The sequence below is a fragment of the Lathyrus oleraceus genome, chromosome 3 (genome assembly GCF_024323335.1).
Source record: "Lathyrus oleraceus cultivar Zhongwan6 chromosome 3, CAAS_Psat_ZW6_1.0, whole genome shotgun sequence".
In the NCBI taxonomy this organism is placed as follows: domain Eukaryota; kingdom Viridiplantae; phylum Streptophyta; class Magnoliopsida; order Fabales; family Fabaceae; genus Lathyrus; species Lathyrus oleraceus.
This window is the reverse complement of record NC_066581.1, coordinates 15,331,652-15,348,976: the sequence shown is the minus strand read 5'-3', so window position 1 is coordinate 15,348,976 and position 17,325 is coordinate 15,331,652. Positions and strand designations below refer to the sequence as shown.

At 40.7% G+C, this 17,325-nt stretch overlaps 1 non-coding gene across 1 annotated transcript; it reads right to left on the bottom strand.

The window, feature by feature from the left end:
- Positions 1-1,355: 1,355 nt before the first annotated feature.
- On the bottom strand, positions 1,356-1,462 carry LOC127133970 (small nucleolar RNA R71). Its single transcript, XR_007807759.1, has one exon. It is a non-coding gene; the product is annotated as a small nucleolar RNA R71 (small nucleolar RNA).
- Between the last annotated feature and the right edge of the window lie 15,863 nt (positions 1,463-17,325).

Here is a 17,325-nt window from a genome sequence, read left to right as displayed (position 1 = left end):
TGTAGCAACTTAATTTGATGGGATTTAATAATAACCGGTGAAAACCCTTTTTCTCAAATAACCTTTTAGGCTGAAGTTTTTAATCTAAATTTAATTAACTTTATCACAAGAGCGTGAAAAGCTATTTAATACGGTTTTGTTACGAGAGTGGGAAATTAACTAAGGTGAGAACCAACAATCGCGAGAGCGTGAGGCTCGAGCTGGATAGTAAAAATTAGGCATTGAGTTTAAAAACAGCGAGAGCACTTTAAAAGCAATTAGAACTTATTTATTTTCAAAAAGTAATGTTGACTTCAAATGGGACAGCGAGAGCGTACATTCTGACTTAAAATTATAGGTCGAATCAACAACCACGAGAGTGTGAGATAAAGTCTTTTAAATAAACATTTTCTACTGAGAGATATTTGGCATTTAAAATATTCATTGGTGACTTATCGAATCCCTGACAATTAATGCGTTGCATACTGATTCCTTCCATTTATTCTTTCTTAAAACCAAAAATTCCCCTTAGATTTACTATATTACCCCCGAACTTCTACTAATCAATTCCCTTAGCTAAACATAGTGACGTTAGTAACACTAGTTTGACCATAGGTCCCTGTGGGATCGATATCTTTTAAAACTAAAGTGACTGGACTGTGCACTTGCAGTCAAGTACCCGACAGACTATATTTTATGTATAGCCAGACGAACCATCAAGTTTTTGGTGCCATTGCCGGGGATCTGTTTTAGTCAAATAGTGCGATTCTTTTGTTGCACGGTATAGACTAAGGTAAAAATAAAACTAATCTTCTCTCCCTTCTTTCCCTGATTGTATGCCAAGTACTCGCTCACAAGGCGATAACTTAGCACCACCAATCCCTGAATTAGAGTGTTTCTTATACCTGAGACGCCGAATACACGAATATCAACAAAAGTACGGTATTCCCGATATCTCCTTTCCTCCTAAATCAGAAGAAAAACCAAACATGGCTGAAGAAGGACCCCATAATCGTCCTCTTAAATTCTACGCTACCCCGTCTCAACAAGAACCTCACAACATCATTGCTGCCCCCGCCATAAATCGAAACGATTTCGAGCTGAAACCCTCACTATTATCAGCCGTCCAACAACATCAATTTGCTGGAAATCCTACGGAAGATCCTAATGAACACCTGACCAAGTTTGTGCAGTACGCCGATACTGTAAAGGCGAATGGTGTATCTCAAGATGCGATAAGACTGCGCCTCTTTCCTTTCTCACTAAGAGACAGAGCTTGGGCTTGGTTGCAATCCTTGCCCTCTAACTCCGTTACAACATGGTAAGAACTGAAGAACGTCTTCTTATCCTGATACTTTCCGCCGAGCAAAACTGCTATGCTGAGAGCTCAAATCAACGGATTTCGAAAAAAAGACGTGGAATCTCTCTACGAAGCGTGAGAGAGATACAAGGACATGATGAGGATATGTCCACATCACGGTCTAGAAGACTGGGTGATCATTCACACATTTTATAATGGGCTTCTATATAACACAAGACTTACAATAGACGCTGCGCGGGCGGTGCACTTATGGATAAGCCATACACCGAAGGCTATCAACTCATTGAAAACATAGCCCAAAACCATTGCCAATGGGGAGGTGAACGAACTCCAGTGGAAAAGTCCCAGACGAAGGGTGGAATGTACGAAATCAGTAGCCTTGACCATGTTCATGCAAAGGTAGATTCCCTTGTCCAAAAATTAGATAACTTGACCATACCACCCGCTGCCACCATAGCTGCTGTAACTCCAAACTGTGAGCTATGTGGAAACCCTGGACACACTGCACAAGAATGTCAAATATTAGCAGGAGTCCCAACCAATCAAGTGAACTACACACAAGGAAATCCCTATTCAAAATCCTACAACCCAGGTTGGAAAAACCATCCTAATTTCTCGTTTAAGAATAACAATGCCCTGTATGCACCTGGCCAAGCACCAGCTGTTCCGCCTGGATATCAAAAGCCAGCTAATAATGCTCCTAACATGCCTAGGAAGTCAAATCTCTAATTGATGATGGAAAGCTTCATAGCTACCCAAGCTCAAACAAACAAGGACTTCTTGAACCAAAACATACATACTAGCGAGCAACTTAAACAACTAGCGAATAAAGTAGACGCCTTAGCCACCCACAATAAAATGCTTGAAACACAGATTTCACAAGTGGCTCAACACCAAGCATCTACAGCCGCTCCAGCTGGGACATTTCCTGGACAGCCGCAACCTAATCCAAAGGGACATGCAAATGCCGTTATACTGAGGAGTGGAAAAGAAGTAGACGGTGTAACACCCTTCTAAAAAACCCCAAATATTTAATTAAAATAACAACATATCAATCAGAGTAATATGCAATCAAGGGTGTCACACAATTATTTCACACCATTCATCATAATATTTAGTCATGCTCATTATTTAATTCAGAACATAAAGCATTGCACAATACGCAACGGATAGAGATCAAATCGATCATTCAAAACATGTAACATACTACATGTAAACTGGTTCAACAACATCAACAACACCATTAAAATGTTCCCTCCCGATGTTACATCTATCAGAGCATGACCCCCTAAGGAGACTACACTAGACTCCAAGCATTAGCTTCTACTCAATCACTGCTCGTTACCTGAAAAATAGTTGTAAGGGTGAGTTCCTCAATCGATATAATAAGCATTATAGAATATAATGTCATGTTAAGTAATTTAACACATTAATCGCCCTAATCGTATCACACATTCAGTAACGGCACATCCACTCAAATACCATACTCAATATCCACACAATTCATACTCATGCTCAATGCCAACACAACACACGTATAACATTGGAATACATCCATTCATATTATACACTACACATATATTATGCAATGAGACTCCATGCATGCGGTACCCACTCATTTGAGACCTAGTGACTCACATCACTAATTCCTCACCATGGGAATTAGCTACCACCCCAAGGGCCATGCTATGCACGCTAATTCACCTAGCATGCAAACATCAAACAGTCCAAATGACTAACATCACTAATTCCTCACCATGGGAATTAGCTACCACCATAAAGGCCACAATATGCATGCTAATCATTTAGCAATACAACATCAACAACAAAATCCACAATGGACATATGCTCACACTCTAAGCCATACAACAGTCCATTCACAATTGCATACATAACAGGTACATTCACAACATTATGCATACCATCAAACATCATCAACACATGTATCAAAACATCATATCGTGTCAATTAATTAACCACAGTATTAGCACACTCTACTAATACATATACTGCTCAAAATAGCGGGAATTAATCCCTATTATATCATACGCCACTATAGGCCAAACATCAATTATGTACACAACATTAAAATGTCAATTTTCTCACTTTTCAACAGTGTTAACCGGTTAACGCCCTGGGTTAACCGGTTAACGCAGCACAAACACACTTACTGCCCAAAACTTAACAGTGTTAACCGGTTAACGCCCTGGGTTAACCGGTTAACGCAGGCAAAACAGTACTAATTTCACAATTCGCAACAGTGTTAACCGGTTAACACCCTGGGTTAACCGGTTAACGCAGACAAAACAGCAGTTCCTGCGCTAACACAAAGTAGAATGCAGAATTCTCCGCATTTTCCGCCGTTGGAGGACTTCCGGACCTCCGATTCCAATTCCGTAAAAAGCTCTACGTTCGGGAATTTACAACACACTCAAATACAGGTTCAATTCCAGTTTTAACACAACTTATCCATCACAACTTTTCAGCATTCCAAAATCCCAATTAGGGTCAATTCAACGGCTTATCACTACCCATTACATGCTAACCCATAATACCCATTAAACGACGATAAACCCCCCTTACCTGAGTTAATCCGGCAATCTCTAAGCTCCAAGCTTTTCTCTTCTCCAACCTTTGCCCTTGCTCTTCCTCTTTGCCTTTTCTCCACTTTCCACTTTTCAGCCGCTTCTCTGTTTCACGTAAAACTCTTTTTACCAAATGAGACTCTTTTCCTTAATTCCATCTTATATATTTTCCAAATAATTATTATTCCAATAATAATAATAATAATAATAATCCAATAATTCCAATTATTTAATTAAATTAATAAATATAATATTAGTTTAAATCAAATAATTATCTTATTTTTTTATTGGGGTGTTACAACTCTCCCCCACTAAAAGAGTTTTCGTCCTCGAAAACATACCTCAAGCGAATAACTCCGGATAAGACTCCTTCATCTGACTCTCCAGTTCCCAAGTCACATTGCCACCTGCTGGTCCTCCCCAAGCTACCTTCACCAAGGCAATCTCTTTACCCCGCAACTGCTTCAACTCTCGATCCTCGATCCTCATAGGTGATGTTTCAACAGTCAGGTTATCTCTCACCTGTACATCATCTACTTGGACCACATGCGACGGATCAGGAATGTACCTCCTCAACTGAGACACATGAAAAACCTCATGCAAATTCGCAAGCGACGGCGGTAAAGCGATACGATAGGCTACCTCCCCTATCCTCTCCAAAATCTGATAAGGACCAATAAATCGAGGTGTCAACTTCTTCGACTTCAAAGCTCGACCAACACCAGTTATCGGAGTGACACGAAGAAACACATGATCTCCCTCTTGAAACTCAAGTGACTTCCTCCTCTTGTCGTGATAACTCTTCTGACGACTCTGAGCAATTCTCATTTTCTCCTGAATCATCTTAATCTTTTCCGTAGTTTGTTGAACAATCTCCGGTCCAACCACAGCACTCTCACCGGACTCATACCAACATAAAGGTGTCCGACATCTCCTACCATACAAAGCTTCAAACGGTGCCATACCAATGCTCGAATGAAAACTATTGTTGTAGGTAAACTCAATCAAAGGCAAATAACAATCCCAAACACCTCCTTTTTCCAAAACACAAGCCCTCAAAAGATCCTCTAGTGACTGAATCGTCCTCTCAGTCTGACCATCAGTCTGCGGATGATATGCAGAACTCAATCTCAGCTTAGTTCCCAAAGCCCTCTGCAAACCTTCCCAGAACTTCGATGTAAATCTAGGATCTCTGTCCGAAACAATACTCGACGGAATACCATGCAAACTTACAATCTTCTCAATATACAACTCAGCTAATCTCTCTAACGGATAATCCATTCTGATCGGGATGAAATGAGCCGATTTCGTCAATCTATCAACAATCACCCAAATAGCTTCAAAATTCCTACTTATCCTCGGTAAACCAGAAACAAAATCCATACTGATACTATCCCACTTCCACTCTGGAATAGCCAACGGTTGCATTAGCCCAGACGGCTTCTGATGCTCAATCTTTGACTTCTGACAAGTCAAACAGGAATAAACAAAACTCGCAATTTCTCTTTTCATTCCCGGCCACCAAAATAACTTCTTCAAATCATGATACATCTTCGTAGCTCCAGGATGAATACTCAGGCCACTACGATGTCCTTCCTCAAGAATGCTCTTCTTAAGTTCGGCAACATCCGGAATACACACCCGATTACCAAATCTCAAAACACCATTCTCATCAACTCTGAATTCACCACCTTGACCTTGATTCACTAGAGTCAACTTATCAACCAAAAGCATATCTGATTTCTGACCCTCTCTAATCTCATCCAGAATACCACTCGTTAACTTCAACATTCCCAATTTAACACTATTGTGAGTACTCTCACACACCAAACTCAAGTCTCTAAACTGCTCAATCAAATCCAATTCCTTAACCATCAACATAGACATATGCAATGATTTCCGACTCAATGCATCAGCCACTACGTTTGCTTTACCCGGATGGTAATTCAAACCAAAGTCATAATCCTTCAGAAACTCCAACCATCTCCTCTGTCTCATATTCAGCTCTTTCTGATCAAACAAATACTTTAAACTCTTATGGTCACTGAAAACCTCAAATCTTGACCCATACAAGTAATGCCTCCACAACTTCAGGACAAAAACCACAGCTGCCAACTCTAAATCGTGTGTCGGATAGTTCCTTTCATGAATCCTCAGTTGTCTCGAAGCATAAGCTATAACCTGCTTATTCTGCATCAACACACCTCCCAAACCCAACAATGAAGCATCACAGTAAACCTCAAAAGATTCCGACGAACTCGGTAATATCAGAATAGGAGCAGTAGTCAATCTTCTCTTTAACTCTTGGAAACCTTCTTCACATTTTGAGTCCCACACAAACGCTTGCCCCTTTCTAGTCAACATCGTCAACGGTAACGCCAACTTAGAAAATCCCTCAATGAATTTCCTATAGTAACCAGCCAATCCAAGGAAACTTCGAATCTCAGCAACAGACTTAGGAGCTTCCCACTTAGATACCGCTTCTATCTTAGAAGGATCAACAGCAACACCACCTCTTGAAATCACATGACCAAGAAAACTGACCTCTTCTAACCAAAATTCACATTTAGAGAGTTTAGCAAATAACTTCTTTTCTCGTAGAACTTCTAAAACCACTCTCAAATGCTCAGCATGCTCTTCTTCAGATTTCGAATACACCAATATGTCATCAATAAACACCACAACAAACTTATCTAGGTACGGATGGAAAATCCTATTCATATACTCCATAAATACTCCAGGCGCATTAGTCACACCAAAAGGCATTACAGAATACTCATAATGTCCATACCTTGTTCTGAAGGCAGTCTTCTGAATATCCTCAGTTTTCACACGTATCTGATGATACCCAGATCTCAAATCTATCTTGCTGAACACACTCGCACCAACCAACTGATCCATCAAATCATCAATCCTCGGCAAAGGATACCGATTCTTGATCGTCACTTTATTCAGTTGCTTGTAGTCCACACACAACCTCATAGTACCTTCTTTCTTCTTAACCAACAACACTGGTGCACCCCACGGTGACACACTCGGACGAATAAATTTCTTATCCAACAGATCTTCCAACTGACTCTTCAATTCAGTTAGCTCAACAGCAGACATACGGTACGGAGCCATCGATATCGGTCTAGTACCAGGTACCAAATCAATCGAGAATTCAACTTCACGCTCTGGCGGCAATTCATTCACTTCTTCAGGAAACACATCAGGAAAATCACACACCACGGCTAGATCGCCAATCACCAGTTTATCTTTAGCCTCCAAAGTCGCTAACAGCATAAACAACTCTGCCCCACCTACTACTTCCTCATTCACCTGCCTTGCAGATAGAAACAAACTCTTTCCTTCCTCAATCTCAGGAATTATCACAGTCTTATCAAAACAGTTGATAGAAACTCGGTTAAACACCAACCAGTTCATACCTAAGATAACATCAATCTGCACTAGGGGAAGACACACAAGGTCTATCCCAAAGTCTCTACCAAAAATACTCAAAGGACAATTCAAACAAACTGAAGTAGTAGTCACTGAACCCTTCGCAGGAGTATCAATCACCATACTACCACGCATCTCAGATATCTCTAACTCAAGTTTCACAGCACAATTCAAAGATATAAAGGAATGAGTCGCACCTGTGTCAATAATAGCTACAAGAGGAAAGCCATTAATATAACACGTACCTCGGATCAAACGATCATCTGCAGAAGTCTCAGAACCCGATAAAGCAAAGACCTTGCCTCCCGACTGGTTCTCTTTCTTCGGCTTAGGACATTGTGGACTGATATGACCCACCTCTCCACAGTTGAAGCAAGTCAGAGTCTTCAACCGGCACTCTGTAGCCAAATGACCACCTTTGCCACACTTGAAACACTTCTTCTCAGCACTGGTACACTCATGGAAACGATGTCCAGCCTGACCACATCTATAACACTTAGCAGGAGCACTAGAGTCTCCCCCACTAGGCCTCTTCATCCCACTCTGCTTCTGGAAACCTTTGCCAGCTGCATACGGTTTCCCACGATCATTCTGATTCTTGCCTTTCCTATCAACCCTTTGCTGATAGCTCTCTGCTCTGGCCTTGGTATCCTGTTCAAAAATCCTGCAACAGTCAACCAAATCAGAAAACACTCTAATCCGCTGATACCCAATAGCCTGCTTGAACTCAGGACGTAACCCGTTCTCAAACTTCACACATTTTGAAAATTCTCCAGCAGCCTCATTATAGGGAGTGTAATACTTCGACAGCTCTGTGAACTTAGCAACATACTCAATAACAGACTGATTGCCCTGCTTCAATTCCAAGAACTCTATCTCTTTCTTTCCTCTGACATCCTCTGGAAAGTACTTCCTCAGGAATCTCTCTCTGAACACAGCCCAAGTGATCTCAGCATTCCCAGCGGTTTCCAACTCAGTGCGGGTAGCAACCCACCAATCATCAGCCTCTTCCGACAGCATATGCGTACCGAACCTGACCTTCTGGTTATCGGCACACTCAGTCACTCGGAAGATCCTCTCGATCTCCTTCAACCACTTCTGAGCACCATCTGGATCGTATGCTCCCTTGAACATTGGAGGATTGTTCTTCTGGAACTCACTCAGTTGACGAGCAGCTCCCATTCCCACAACATTCGGATTTCCTCCAAGTACTCCAGCTAGCATACCCAGAGCCTCAGCAATCGCAGCATCATCTCTACCTCTTCCAGCCATCTCTATTCTGAAAACCCAACAAGCTAAAACAATAAGTACTGATAGGGTTACACAACACCTATCCCGTACAGGGAAACAGAATAATTACGACTCGACTCGACCGACTATGCTCTGATACCACTAATGTAACACCCTTCTAAAAAACCCCAAATATTTAATTAAAATAACAACATATCAATCAGAGTAATATGCAATCAAGGGTGTCACACAATTATTTCACACCATTCATCATAATATTTAGTCATGCTCATTATTTAATTCAGAACATAAAGCATTGCACAATACGCAGCGGATAGAGATCAAATCGACCATTCAAAACATGTAACATACTACATGTAAACTGGTTCAACAACATCAACAACACCATTAAAATGTTCCCTCCCGATGTTACATCTATCAGAGCATGACCCCCTAAGGAGACTACACTAGACTCCAAGCATTAGCTTCTACTCAATCACTGCTCGTTACCTGAAAAATAGTTGTAAGGGTGAGTTCCTCAATCGATATAATAAGCATTATAGAATATAATGTCATGTTAAGTAATTTAACACATTAATCGCCCTAATCGTATCACACATTCAGTAACGGCACATCCACTCAAATATCATACTCAATATCCACACAATTCATACTCATGCTCAATGCCAACACAACACACGTATAACATTGGAATACATCCATTCATATTATACACTACACATATATTATGCAATGAGACTCCATGCATGCGGTACCGACTATTCGTGAACATATAGTTCAACTTCACCGACCAAATCCAGGTACGGCTACCAAGCTCACTAGTCCCACTCATTTGAGACCTAGTGACTCACATCACTAATTCCTCACCATGGGAATTAGCTACCACCCCAAGGGCCATGCTATGCACGCTAATTCACCTAGCATGCAAACATCAAACAGTCCAAATGACTAACATCACTAATTCCTCACCATGGGAATTAGCTACCACCATAAAGGCCACAATATGCATGCTAATCATTTAGCAATACAACATCAACAACAAAATCCACAATGGACATATGCTCACACTCTAATCCATACAACAGTCCATTCACAATTGCATACATAACAGGTACATTCACAACATTATGCATACCATCAAACATCATCAACACATGTATCAAAACATCATATCGTGTCAATTAATTAACCACAGTATTAGCACACTCTACTAATACCTATACTGCTCAAAATAGCGGGAATTAATCCCTATTACATCATACGCCACTATAGGCCAAACATCAATTATGTACACAACATTAAAATGTCAATTTTCTCACTTTTCAACAGTGTTAACCGGTTAACGCCCTGGGTTAACCGGTTAACGCATCACAAACACACTTACTGCCCAAAACTTAACAGTGTTAACCGGTTAACGCCCTGGGTTAACCGGTTAACGCAGGCAAAACAGTACTAATTTCACAATTCGCAACAGTGTTAACCGGTTAACGCAGACAAAACAGCAGTTCCTGCGCTAACACAAAGCAGAATGCAGAATTCTCCGCATTTTCCGCTGTTGGAGGACTTCCGGACCTCCGATTCCAATTCCGTAAAAAGCTCTACGTTCGGGAATTTACAACACACTCAAATACAGGTTCAATTCCAGTTTTAACACAACTTATCCATCACAACTTTTCAGCATTCCAAAATCCCAATTAGGGTCAATTCAACGGCTTATCACTACCCATTACATGCTAACCCATAATACCCATTAAACGACGATAAACCCCCCTTACCTGAGTTAATCCGGCAATCTCTAAGCTCCAAGCTTTTCTCTTCTCCAACCTTTGCCCTTGCTCTTCCTCTTTGCCTTTTCTCCACTTTCCACTTTTCAGCCGCTTCTCTGTTTCACGTAAAACTCTTTTTACCAAATGAGACTCTTTTCCTTAATTCCATCTTATATATTTTCCAAATAATTATTATTCCAATAATAATAATAATAATAATAATCCAATAATTCCAATTATTTAATTAAATTAATAAATATAATATTAATTTAAATCAAATAATTATCTTATTTTTTTATTGGGGTGTTACAGACGGACCCGTAGATCCAAGACTCCAAAACCCTGCCATGTACCAAAAACCAGATAAAACCTCAACTGAGCAGGTGAATGAACCAAAGGAAACAAAAGATAATACCCAGGAGGCCGAAGATAAAGAGAAACCTTATGTGCCTCCACCTCCTTATAAACCACCCATTCCGTATCCTCAAAGACTCAAAAGTTCTAAAACTGCGAGTCAATTTAGGAAATTTGTTGAGCTTCTGAAGCAACTAAACATTACGATACCCTTTACAGAAGCCATCACACAAATGCCCTCCTATGCCAAATTTCTTAAGGAAATCCTATCCAATAAGAAAAAGATCGAGGATGACGAAACAGTTACACTTACTGCCGAGTGTAGCGCCATAATCCAGAATAACATGCCTCCCAAACTAAAGGACCCAGGTAGTTTCTCCATACCCTGAGTCATTGGAAAATTCGTCATAGACAAAGCTCTATGCGATCTAGGAGCCATCATTAGTGTAATTCCCTTAACCATCTGCAAAAGGCTCAGTATGGGAGAATTAAGACAGACCAAGATGTCTGTTCAATTAGCTGACCGCTCAATCAAATATCCTGTCGGTATACTAGAGAATGTCCCAGTTTGTGTAGGAAAATTTTACATTCCTACCGATTTCATAATCATGGACATCAAAGAAGATGCCAGTACACCTATCATACTAGGAAGGCCATTCTTGGCTACCGCAAGATCAATAATAAACGTAAAGAGAGGTAAGCTGACATTCGAAGTTGGAGAGGAAAAGGTTGAATTCATCTTAACCCAATTCTTACAAGCGCCAGCTATAGACGACACCTGCTATCTGCTTGATGTCATAGACGAATGCGTTAGAGAGACGGAGATGGAAGAAACCACATACTCTGAAATAATGAAAATCCAAATCCCTCCAATCCTTGAAGACAATAATTGGCATGAACCATACCAAAACGAAAGTCTAAGCGAATGCTTAGCACTTTCACCCGACCACATGCCATGCCCAAAGAAACCTAACTTGGAACTAAAAACACTACCAAAGAACCTAAGATATGAATTCCTAGACACTGAACTGAAAAGACCAGTAATAGTCAACGCTGACTTAAGACAGATGGAAATTGAGAAATTACTAGATATCCTAAGAAAATATCCAACAGCGTTAGGATATAACATCGTCGATCTTAAAGGAATAAGTCCTTCTAGCTGTATGCATCGCATTATGCTGGAGGAAGATTGTAAAACCTCTAGAGAACACCAGAGAAGGATCAACCCAATCCTAAGTACCGTAGTCAAGGATGAAGTAAAGAAACTTCTAGACGCTGGAATCATATACCCGATCTCCGATAGTCAATGGGTTAGCCCCGTTCATGTAGTACCCAAGAAAGGAGGTGTTACAGTTGTTAAGAATGAGAAGGGCGAGTCCATAGCACAAAGAGTTGTGACCGAAAGTAGAATGTGCATTGACTATAGAAAACTAAACAAAGCCACTCGGAAAGATCATTTCCCTCTACCTTTCATTAATCAAATGCTTGAACGATTGGCTAAGCATTCTCACTTCTGCTATCTAGACGGTTATTTAGGATTCTTTCAAATCCCAATCCATCCTGACGACCAAGAAAAGACTAACTTCACATGCCCTTATGGTACATTCGCCTACCGACGAATTCCATTTGGCCTATGTAACGCTCCCGCAACATTTCAAAGACGCGTGATGGCAATCTTCGCCGATTTTATAGACGACATCATGGAAGTCTTTATGGACGATTTTCCATTTGCGGGCAGAGTTTTGAAGAATGTCTATCTAACCTCGAAATGGTACTCGAAAGATGCGTGAAAGTAAACCTCGTTTTAAACTGGGAGAAATGCCATTTCATGGTTCAAGAAGGAATTGTATTAGGTCACGTGGTATCTGACAGAGGAATTGAAGTGGACAAAGCTAAAATTGAAATTATAGAGAACCTTCAACCTCCGAAAACCGTTCGAGAAATAAGAAGCTTTCTAGGACACGCCAGTTTCTACCGACGTTTTATTAAAGATTTCTCAAAAATAACCAAGCCACTTACATGATTATTAATGAAAGACGCTGACTTCATATTCGATGAAAAATGCTTAACAGTGTTCAACCAACTGAAAACATCTTTAATCACCGCACCCATAATGCAACCACCTGACTGGAGATTAGCATTTGAAATCATGTGCGATGCGAGTGATTACGTAGTAGACGCAGTACTAGGACAAAGGAAGGATAAGAAGCTTCATGCTATTTACTATGCGAGTAGAACGCTTGATCCTGCCCAAATGAACTACGCCACCACTGAAAAAGAACTTCTAGTTGTCGTGTTCGCTTTGGACAAATTTCGTTCCTACCTGGTAGGGGCAAAAATTATCATCTATACCGACCACGCCGCTATTCGATATTTGTTAAGTAAGAAGGATGCCAAACCAAGACTTTTAAGATGGATCCTGCTCTTACAAGAATTTGATTTAGAAATAAAAGATAAGAAAGGTACTGAAAACGTAGTAGCAGACCACTTATCTCGTATCGAAGGGAACAAGCCTGAACAAATCCCAATTAATGATGATTTCCCTTACGAACGACTCATATCCCAAATGGAAAGTGATATGTCTGAACTGACATTAAACGATACAGAAATAGAAGAATCCATGGAAGAAGTACACGCGAATGCAACTCTGCCATGGTACGCTGACTTTGTCAACAACCTAGCCGTCGGGGTACTTCCACCGGACCTATCTGATCAACAAAAGAAAAAGTTCTTTCATGACCTAAAGCAGTATTACTAGGATGAACCTCTTCTTTTCAAAAGAGGGACCGACGGTATTTTCCGTCGATGTGTTCCTGAGGATGAAATCGATGATATAATCTCTAATTGCCATTTCTCCCCCTATGGAGGGCATGCAAGTACCTCAAAGACCTTCACTAAGATCCTGTAATCCGGCCTATTTTGGCCTACTCTATGGAAAGACATCCATAACGCAGTTATAAAATGCGACCGGTGCCAACGCACTGGCAACATCTCAAGACGCGATGAAATGCCACAAACAGGAATCTTAGAAGTCGAAGTTTTTGACGTATGGGGGATTGACTTCATGGGACCGTTCCCAGCTTCTTTTGGTAATAAATACATACTCGTTGCTGTCGACTATGTCTCAAAATGGATCGAGGCTGTAGCCTCTCCAACAAATGACACACGAGTAGTGATCAAGTTATTCAAAAACATTATCTTTCCCAGATTCGGTGTGCCAAAATTAGTAGTCAGTGACAGTGGCTCCCACTTCATATCGAATATATTTGGAAAACTCCTTCTGAAGTATGGAGTCCGACACCGTGTAGCAACACCGTATCATCCATAAACTAGCGGGCAAGTCGAAGTCTCGAATCGAGAAATAAAACAAATTCTTGAGAAGACTGTAGGAATATCCAGAAAAGACTGGTCATCCAAACTAAACGAAGCTTTGTGGGCCTACAGGACGGCTTACAAAACCCCGATAGGAACCACACCCTTCAAACTAGTTTATGGTAAATCATGCCACCTCCCTGTAGAATTGGAATATAAAGCGTATTGGGCAATTAAAACCCTTAACATAAACTACACTTCCGCAGGCGAGAAACGGATTCTGGACATCCACGAATTAGAAGAGCTGAGATTGGACACTTATGAGAATGCCAGGATCTAAAGAACGAACCAAAAGATGGCATGACAAACACATTTCTAGGAAGGAGTTTAAAGTCGGCGACATAGTGCTGCTATTTAATTCAAGACTTAAACTTTTTCCAGGAAAACTCAAATCTCGGTGGTCTGGCCCTTTCGAGATCACCAAGGTTCTCACTAGTGGCGCGATAGAAATAAAAGGTAGAAATAGTGACCCTTTCATAGTAAACGGGCAGCGACTAAAGCATTATCACAATATAGAAAACAGAGACTATTCGAACAGTCTCAGACTCATAGAGCTGCCCGCTCAACCCCAAACCTAGTACAACGCGACACTACTGTCGAACTTGTGACATTAAACAAAGTGCTTGGTGGGAGACAACCCACCTTTTTTCTTTTCGTTATTTTTCTTACATTCTATTTTCCCTTCTTTGATTTTCCTCTTTATTTTGTTTGCTCCCCTCTTCTTGATTCTTTGCAATCACTCTTGTTGTTTCTAGTAACTAACTTAGACATATTGGATACTGACAAACAGGAAAATTACTAACTAATTACTTTCATCATGCAACAACCAGAGACAGTTTTCAAAGGTAGAGTTCAATGCAGGCGGTATGATTATCTAGCCCGGAAGGATATGGCATTGACCATATATTATGATGGACCAACCATGGATAAATTAGGCATCCGAGATAACATCCTATATATGTTTAACCAGCTTGGGTGGGAGAATGCAGCCATTAAGAGACGGTTTGTCACGTACCGTGAACTAACCTTAGAATTCCTGAGCTCCCTTGTATACATCCCTGAGCATGGTTACAGACTTAACAAAGGGTTGATATCCTTTAGGTTATTTAGCATGGACTTCACCTACACCCGTCGAGACCTTGCTGACCTCTTAGGATTCCCTAGTGGCCCTTTCATTTTTACTACACGCCAGGAGGACCTTATCGATGACATTGACCTCGATGACTTCTAGGGTTGCATATCCGGAGAATCCAACCCAAACCCAAATGAGATGCACTCACAAAATATCCATAACCCTGTTATCCGATACTTTCATAAAATACTAGCCCACACCTTATTTGGTAAGGAAGAGAATAACACCTTAGTGTCCCACGATGAAGTCTTCATCCTGCTTTGTGTCGATAAAGGTCGACACGTCAATATAGTAACATTCATGATGGAAAGATTTGTACACCTTGCTAAGAATAACCGTACCCCGATAATCATAGGTGGCCTAGTAACCATGATAGCAGACGCCATAGGACTTGTGCGCCCACTTTATGAGCTTGTACCTTTTGGAAACATCCGTCCAATGGATATCGAATTTTGCTTTGACCGCAGAATCACAGGAAACATTGGAACAGATACCTTTGATTATCTAATCAATAATGAAGTGGTTCGACTATTCACCTTGCCTAACCATGAGAAAATGAGTGTTCACAACCGAGATAACTGGCTCTACGACTTAGAGGAACACCCTATCGATCCACCTTCACCTCCTGCGACCCCACCTAAATATGAGTGTGTCAATGACCCTATCCGTAAGGAAGAATCTGACCCTGAGACACCTCCTAACTATTATAACATTGTTGAACCGGTCCCTCCATCTTGTGCTGATAATCATGCCATGCTCATCACCCGTCTGAATGCTTTCCAAGCTGACATCACCATTGTGAAAGAAGAGATAAAGCTCATACACTTTGATGTCCTAGGCCTGATGGATATAGCCGTTGAGTAGTTTCATTATCTGAACGAAGCTGTCGCCGCATTGGGACAAAAACGTGGCTAATAATACTGACCACTGATTTCTCCTACTCGCACTGAGCAATGAGGACACTGCTTTGTTTTGTGTGGGGAGGGAGCATATTTATTGATTTTATTACTTTTGTTCTATTGAATTCATTTATTTCATTACTTTTGTTCTATTGCTTTTGTTTGCTATGTTATCGCTACAATCTTTTTCCTATGTTACATTTAATTTCAATTTGTTAATTCAATTGCTATCCATTTAATTATGCTTATTTCATCCATTTATTTATTTCTGCATTTATGTTGTTAAAAATTAAAATTGCTTAGCTATTATTTATACTGTTATCAAACTCTGCTGCAACCTATGTTAGAGAATTTTTTTGAAATTCAGCGTGTGACGACCGTCACTATAGGGTGACGCCCGTCTCACAGATGTGACGACCGTCACGGATCTGCCACGACAGTCACACACATGAAAGTGACCGTTACAATCATATGACCGTTGTAGACGACCGTTACGCATCCGTTGCGCGTGACGATCGTCACACCCCTGTGACGACCGTCACGAATTCCAGAGAGCTCGCCTATAAATGCAGGCGCTCTTTCTCCCTTTTTCCTCACAAATTATCACTCTCTTACATTCTGATCTTCATCTATTAAATTCTTCACATCTTCTTCAAGCGTGTAACTCACAAATATCCCACCTCACCCACCAACACCAAAAGTTTCATACAACTCATCGATGGCCCGTCAAGAAAGAGGCACTCCCGACCTTTCAACCATCATATTCCGAAACGGAGAAGCCGGCGAACCCCAAAGAAGCAACTACCTCAAGTTCTACCAACGCTCCGTTCAAGCCACGAAGTATGTTGATCATGAATGTGAAGGTGAGAAAAACAAGAAAGGGGGGGTTTGAATTGTTTGGAAAAATAAGCGCTTTTCAAAATGAAAATCACACAATGATTTTATACTGGTTCGTTTATAACACAAAGCTACTCCAGTCCACCCGACCAAGGTGATTTCGCCTTCAACAAGGACTTAATCCACTAATCTTGAAAGATTACAAACAACGTCTAAGATAAAAATCTCTTAGCCCTCTCAAGTATACAGACTACACAGAGTCACTTGAGGAAATCAACAAACAATAGAAGAAGGATTTATGTAAACTAGAGTGCTTCTAAGAAAGCAAGTATTACAAAATTAAGAACAAGAGTTTTTCACGTAATAAGCAAAAGCTTCGTGAGATAGA